Source organism: Athene cunicularia (genome assembly GCF_003259725.1).
Source record: "Athene cunicularia isolate RWA chromosome 2 unlocalized genomic scaffold, athCun1 chr2_part1, whole genome shotgun sequence".
Classification (NCBI taxonomy): domain Eukaryota; kingdom Metazoa; phylum Chordata; class Aves; order Strigiformes; family Strigidae; genus Athene; species Athene cunicularia.
The window spans coordinates 34,820,083-34,827,479 of record NW_020799095.1 but is presented as its reverse complement, the minus strand read 5'-3'; positions in this window follow the sequence as shown (position 1 = coordinate 34,827,479).

The following is a 7,397-nucleotide window of genomic DNA, read 5'->3' as shown; positions in this document are numbered from 1 at the left end:
TGAGAAATGGAGAAAAGTTCAGGAAGACTTACTACAGCAAAGCTGGGTAAGTGGTGAGGTGGGAGGTAGCATGCACAATGGTGGCTAGTAGGAATAATTAAGAGATAATGGCAGTTTAAATTAGTACTGCCAGTTAAAAAACAGGTATGTATTTCAGATGCCTGAGGTGGATGGTCAGTGGCCTGGGTAGCTCCTCTCCTATGTGCTCTGAGTGGCCCTCAGAGCTCCCCAACCTCCCAGGAATGGCAGGGCTCCAATCTCAGCGCTGTTGGGTAGAACCACCACCTGCACCCTCCCCACTGCTTAGCACACATTGGCCCTAGGGAAAGGAGCAAGGAGAATTAGATTAAGAAGAAATGGCTTAAGAGATTACACTGAGGGTTCACTGTTGTAGATCAAAAATCACCAATCTGTCTGGGACCAGAAAAAGAATTTAAAATCTGGTCACCACAACAAAGCAGGATTTAACAATGGGAGAGTGAACCTCAGTGATACAGCTATTCTGAGCAAGCTACCTCCCAATAGGCTGCTTATTCTTTAATTACCTATTAAAGCAATATTTGCATCCTCCCTTGAGGATCCTTCACTTGTTTCTTTACTGAGCCAGGCTACAGGGTGAGAGGTATATGAGAGCCAGAGATATATGGAAGCCAGTATGACAATACTTGTGCCTTTATATTAAGATTCACTCACATGATAACAACATTATTCCAACCACTGTTATAGTTTTGACTGATATCTGTTTTATGTTCTATTTTCTGAAGATAATATCCACGTCAACTTTCAGGGAATCACAAAATACAACAAACTTCACCAACCTGTTTTGTATGTTATCACTGACCTTGTGTACAATATGCTTTGTCTACACAGATAGTTTATTTAGGAGGACTTAAAAGAGAAAATTGCAGATCAGAGATGCATTATATTTTTATGCCTGTCTGTTAAACCCTGTTTAGCTATTAAGATTTATATTTGCCTTTAGTCAGAAATATAGTCTCTCACATCTTTTGCCAGTCAGGTTTTGGCTTACAGAAGTTGCCACAGTAAAGAGATACTTCACATTTCCAGGTTGTCTTGCTCCAGCAAATGACCCAAACATGATATAGCGATATAATATACTTCACATTTGGTAGTAGCCATGGCTAATGATTATGCTAGTAGCTATAGTTACCATATGGGAAAATTGTGAGGTCAAGCAAGAAGAACAAGCTCTGATCACCAAGCCCTAGCAACTAGGTAGAACATCCTGGACCATAAAGACAACGTCTGGAATTGTTTTGAGGATGAGTTATTTGACAACTTATTTGACAACTTGGCAAAGTGACTATTTTCTTACTTAACTTGTCAATGAAACTAACTTTTTACTGTCCTGAAAGTGAACTACCTTCATTACAATACTAAAAAACACACCCACAGGTCAAAAAGACCCCTGTCCAGGTTAAGAGCCTTCCCCTGAGCATGCGTAGAAGAAGCATTAGGTAAGCTGTATTATAATTGTATGTTAATAACCAAACATACATAATATCTAAACAGTAAGCTGTATTATAATTGTATGGTAATAACCAAACATAATATCTAAACAGGCGTGTTATGGAAAAGTACTAATCTCTGATTTTTGTGTATAAAAGGAGCATGAAAACCTGCTGTTGGTGTGCTTGATTTGTGGAAAAGTCCACTTGGCACCCAGGCCTGAATAAATAGAAAAATAGAAAATCTATCCTGAGCGTGTTAAGACTGGTTTATTGCATGCCGGGCACGAATCCACTTTTTGTGTAACAACAGAAATTCAGTGCTCCCTACTGTAGGGGAGGAAGAATACAATAGCACTGAAGTGGGAAACCCAAGGGTAAGAAGGATTGCTTTTACCCCAAATTCCTCACCAGCATCAAGTGCTTCTTTGTAACACTACCATGGTACTCCAAGAAGATTCATTTAACAAACCTGAAATATACACAAACACAGAGACAGAAAAGGATTTCAGATCCAAACCAGAATCTAAAAAGATTACGGAAAAAACCCAGAAAACACAATGTAGAGGAGACTGACTTCACAAGCCCTGAGGGGCTGACACTCTCCTGTCAGAATTAGGTAAATACAGTTGCTGCAATGTTAGCTTAAACTGCAGCTCTCAGAAGAATCAGGCTGGTGGCAGGCTGCAGAAGTTGTTTCTGCACTTTTGATTTATCTTAGTACAAGGAAAAGGATTTTAATATTGCTCTTTCTTGCCTAATGAATGATCAAAGTTTTCCACATCATCAGATGGAAACATGCTGGGCCCAATTTTTTGTCCTGGTCTATGCCCACATGATGCATTCATAGCCTCCCAATAGAGTAACGTTACTTGAGGCTCAGAGAAAGAATAAATAAATTAGTAAGAGGCAGTTTTATGAAATATATAACCACATATACAGCTGTGAGGATCTGGTCTCATACTTGGAGCTCCTTTTTACAGACTAAGCCACAGCCTGGTACACTTCTGACTTCCTACTGTGAACTAGTTTACCCCTTCTTAGTCACTTCATTACATATCTGGTGCATAATATTAATGACATTCTCAGCAAACGATAAGAATTACAAACACCAGGGATGACGGAGAAATAATCAAGAAGAAGGAAGTTTCTAATGGGAAAATGGAGCCTCCCACCGAGAATTCTGCTTAAAATATCATCTTTTACTAATTGATACTGGTGTTGGAGATGTTGTTTTGCACCTGATTTAAATAGAGTTCAAGGAATACTTACATCGGAACTTGAAGTGCTTATTGTGTTTTTTTCTGAAGCAGTGTTGCAAAAAGGGTATTTTAGAGACTCTGGAAACTCAGCAGCCAATGCCAGTGGTGCCCCAGCTGTGTGGGAAAGGGCTGGGACAGTGCAGTTTCATATCATTAGGTGGCCTAGATAATCATCCAGGTATATCCACCTCCACATGAAGGAGAAATTGTGGTGATTGCCTGGTTCCTTACTCCCCAGAGACCAGTGCTGCTGTAAAATGAGGAGGCGATGAGGAGAATCAACTCACCTGCCCAGTGCAGGGCTATCTATGAAACCCGCAGTGACGCAGGTATGGATTTGTAAGATATCTGAAACGAAGAGTGTAACAAAGTCCAGGCTGCGTTTCCCAGGCTTCTCGGAAGGATTAAGTGCACTTTGCAGTGGATTTTCTTGCATCTGAAACTGTGAATGCAGAGTGACAGTATTCACACAGGACCCCTGGGGACCCTTGAATCCATTCCTGACAAAAAGTAGGCTGCATGTATGTGTTGCTGCATGTAGGAGTTAGCTGCTTCTCTGCCATGAAAGTATCCTCCTCAAAGTTATTTTTGTATAGCCGCTCTTTCTTTCAGTATGTGCAAAGCCTCAAGTTTTAATTGCTTTCTGATGTTTGAGCCTTTAGGATTCATGTTTTTACGATCCTCTTTGCAGATATTCAATTCATATAAATTTATATAAATGAAAGCTGATTTTTTTCCACCTAATAAAGTCCCTCCATTTAAGTAAGGAAGCTAAAGATAAAAATTTCTGACAAAGAACTAATTATTAATTTCAAATGTTTTTCTGCATTTATTATTTAAGGGTGTAGGAGGAGGGGGAGAGGGTGGAAATGCGTTTCTCTCTGATTCAGCCACAGAGGTGCAAACCATGAGTGAAGTCATTCCTTCAGCTTCCTTCCTAGCAAACAATGGTTCTTAGACGCAGCTTAAGATCACTTTTTCATGTTATTGTTGACTTCTTCAGCATTAACTCTGAGGAAAAGAAGTAATGCCATGCAGCAGTCTGGTTTACTGGGAGACAGCGGCAGTAGCTACAGGAAGCTTTTTTAAGCCTTTCTAAAAGCAACATATCAAAGGGCAAAAGCCAAGCTACAGAGGACATTTGTTGTGCCAGGACAATAGCACAGATAACCTCACCGGAGCTGAATAAGATTTTTTTTCATGAAGCCTTTCATATTGCTGTCAGAAAATGCCAGCCCATTGGAACTTTTCATGGCAATGTACTGATGTACCTTTCCTCAGTAGGAACCTCTTTAATGCACAATGTACAGCCGGTCAAACAAAGAGAAGCTAACACCATGATGCACCAATGTTGCCATGATCTCCAAGCTACAGTCAGTCTTCTTATATTTTTTAATTAAACTTGAAAAGAACCACATAGGCAAGCAATGACACTCTCCACACAACAAGGTTTTTTATTTTTCCAGCTCTCCTTAGTCCTCCTCTAATGGAAACACACTGTGTGTCAGCTCAAAGAACATATGTCTCGGAGAAGCTCTGCCAGGAGGAAGGAAGTTATATTGCTGTTGCTAGAGGGGCAGAGCTGGGGTTTCTGAGGTATTTTAGCTCTGCATTTTCTTACTTTCAAAAATGCTCTTATTTCTTTTAGATTTAAAATTGAGGCTGAATTCGTAAGTTGCTACAGGCTTCCTTGTAACTTAAATATTTTCGTTCTCTTCAGACTGCTGCCATATATGATGAACCTCAGCCGTGTTCACTAAGGTCCTAAGAACAATGTATTGCCAGCATCAATCAAGACTAGAGCTGTGATAGCATAGTCATCTACAACACTCACATACAGAAGGTAGAAGCATTTTGTACACTGGAAACCTCTGAATGGGGATGTTATCACCACCAGAACATTCCTCTACTCCAGGAAAACCACCACCAGATAGTAAACCCCAATAAACTGAGATAGAAGAAGATTTGGATTAGCATCTCATGTCAGAGTAGGTTGGAGCAGATTGGCTTCTTTTTACGTAGAAGAATTTCTAGAGCAAGGCTGATGTTTCAGAGCTTCTTGATGTTTCACAGTCTCTTGTCTAAAGGTCTGCCTGCAAAAAGCAGCAGTTCACTCCAATAGTGACTCACTTTAGTAGATATAACACAGAAAACCTCCCCAATGGCACTTTATTCTGAGTCACATTTCTCCAAAGTAGCATCCATTCAGTGTACGTGGACTGACTGTTATCTTACTTGATCAATTCAAATCTGAAGCATTGCATAAACATTACTGGAGGAAAGGTATAGCCTAATGCATTTGCAGCTACAACGTTGATGAACTACATCTGCATAACAATGAAGTTAACATACAGTACTAGCCTCCTGTTTTTAGGGCTTTTGTTTGTATTTTTTAAATAACTGCTTCTATATGTCAGGGTCTTTCAGCAGCACCTAGGGGATAAACCAGGGATAGTTGGATATAGTTGTGTATGTGTGCCTACATGTGTATTTAAATGCACTATATATACATATATATGTACACACACCCCATACATATATATACACATACATGTATATACATATACGCGCTATATATATATATATACATACATACACAGGCACAAACTATTGTTCTACCTAAATTACTTTGGTTGGCCATTGATGAAAGTACGATACAAGAGAGAGCTTGAAGACCTGTAGCAGAGTCATGGTACGCTGCTGGCTGCTTACCATTGATGCTCCCAGAGGCATTCTGGCTGAAGTCAAAGCAGCCTCCATGGGGCAAAAGAGCACGTTGTAGTGAAGAGCCCGGGACAGCTGGCAGGCAGGTGCTGCAGGAACTGTAGGCATAAGGGCAGAGTTAAGAATAAAGACTTCACTCGCTTCCTGACAGCAAACTAATGGAATTAGTGCAAACTTGAGACACTCCCAAACTTCTATTAAGTGTTCAAGTTTATTCAATATAAGAAAACTAAAATGGATTAATTAAAATTATGGAATATTAGGGGGAAATATTACATTACACTGACAGAAGATAAATTAAAGCTTAACAGTTATAGCTATTGACAAACCTGACATGCACAGCTTTTGTTATTTATGATTAAGTAGTAATGCTACTTAACAGTATTCTGGGAAGGAAATGTGGCTTTCTCAGTAAATACAACAGCAGTGACTCTTTCCCCAGTTACACTTTAGATATGTACATGGTCAGCATTAATGTTTGAACCTGAGCCTTAACTTCCATCATGTTCAAGAGACAGAAGTTAGTATAGAATCATAGAATTATTTAGGTTTGAAAAGACCCTTGAGTCCAACTGTTCACCTAACACTGCCAAGTCCACCACTAAACCATGTCCCCAAGTGCCACATCTACATGTTTTTTAAATACTTCCACGGATGGTGACTGAACCGCTTCCCTGGGCAGTCTGTTCCAGTGCTTTGTGAGATATTTTGGGATGTGTTTTATTTGATCTCTTAAATGTGGAATTTAGCAGGAGACTAATTGTGTCTCTGACTCCATCAACTATATTGATTCAATCTGTTTGCAAAGAGGACCCAAGGAGACTCACAAATAGAGATGTTGGCTCTTACTCAGATGGATACTATTTTGGGTAGCCTTTGCAAAGAAAGTTGCTGATCCTTCCCAGATTTCCTCAGTTCCCTCCCTCATCCTTCCCACACACCTTTCATGGTGGAGTTCTCTCTCTTTCTGCTTTTTTCCCCAACCCCTGCAGCACAGGAGAATCATGGCTCCTCTTGGTTCCCACTACAGGATTTGGCAGGAATGTGGTATGAAGGGCCATGTTCTTGGTGAACCATTGTGTACAACAGGTTTGACAGAAGGCTCTGGTGCTCACAGGGAGCATTTCACCTGCCTGCACTGCGCTCAGCCCTTTCACCAGGACATGATGTCAACAGCCCTGCGCTAGATCTCCAAAAGAGACGAGAGGTGTCTGGGCAGCTACAGCTGAGCACTGTGGTGAAAGGCCTCACCCCAAGGCTGCAGAGCCATGTTGCCATTTGGAAACGGTGTGCCATTACCGTGCTCCTGAACATGGGAACAGACACAGGAGTACTGTCCTTGCATGTTTGAGCAGGGTTAAATAAAGTGTTTAACTAAGAAAGCATTTGGAAGGAGGTCAGTTCTCACCTGCATGTGGGTCCTGGTATCTGTTTCTTGAGTTAATGTAGCCACCAAGGGTAATATGGACTCATGGTGCTCAACCACGGTGCATATCGAGGCATACAGTTTACTACACTGATGGTTGCTATGGACTGCAGAGTTATAATGCAGGGCAAAACACGCATGTGCAGAGAAAAGTATGGATTTTCATTTCTCAAAGAAAGGGTATGATATTTAGCTGAGTGGTGTAAAAGATTGGCTTCAACAGCAGGCAGGCCAGTTATGTATCTCGGGAGGTGTGATCACACTGCATATATCACACCTGTGCTATGGCATGTAAGTTTCTGAGGAAGAGAAATAACTTAAATGGCTAAGTAGATGTGCTGATTTAGCTCCGCGATAAGTGTCATTTTGGGGGCAGAAAGAAGGGCTGCTTAGATTTCCGAGTGGGTTGGAGTGTGATGTACCATTTGCACCCTCACCATTGATAGAGTGAATCTCATCCACTCCCTGTAACTATACAGCAATTGTCCGTCTTTCTGCACTCGCTGGTGTATGGAG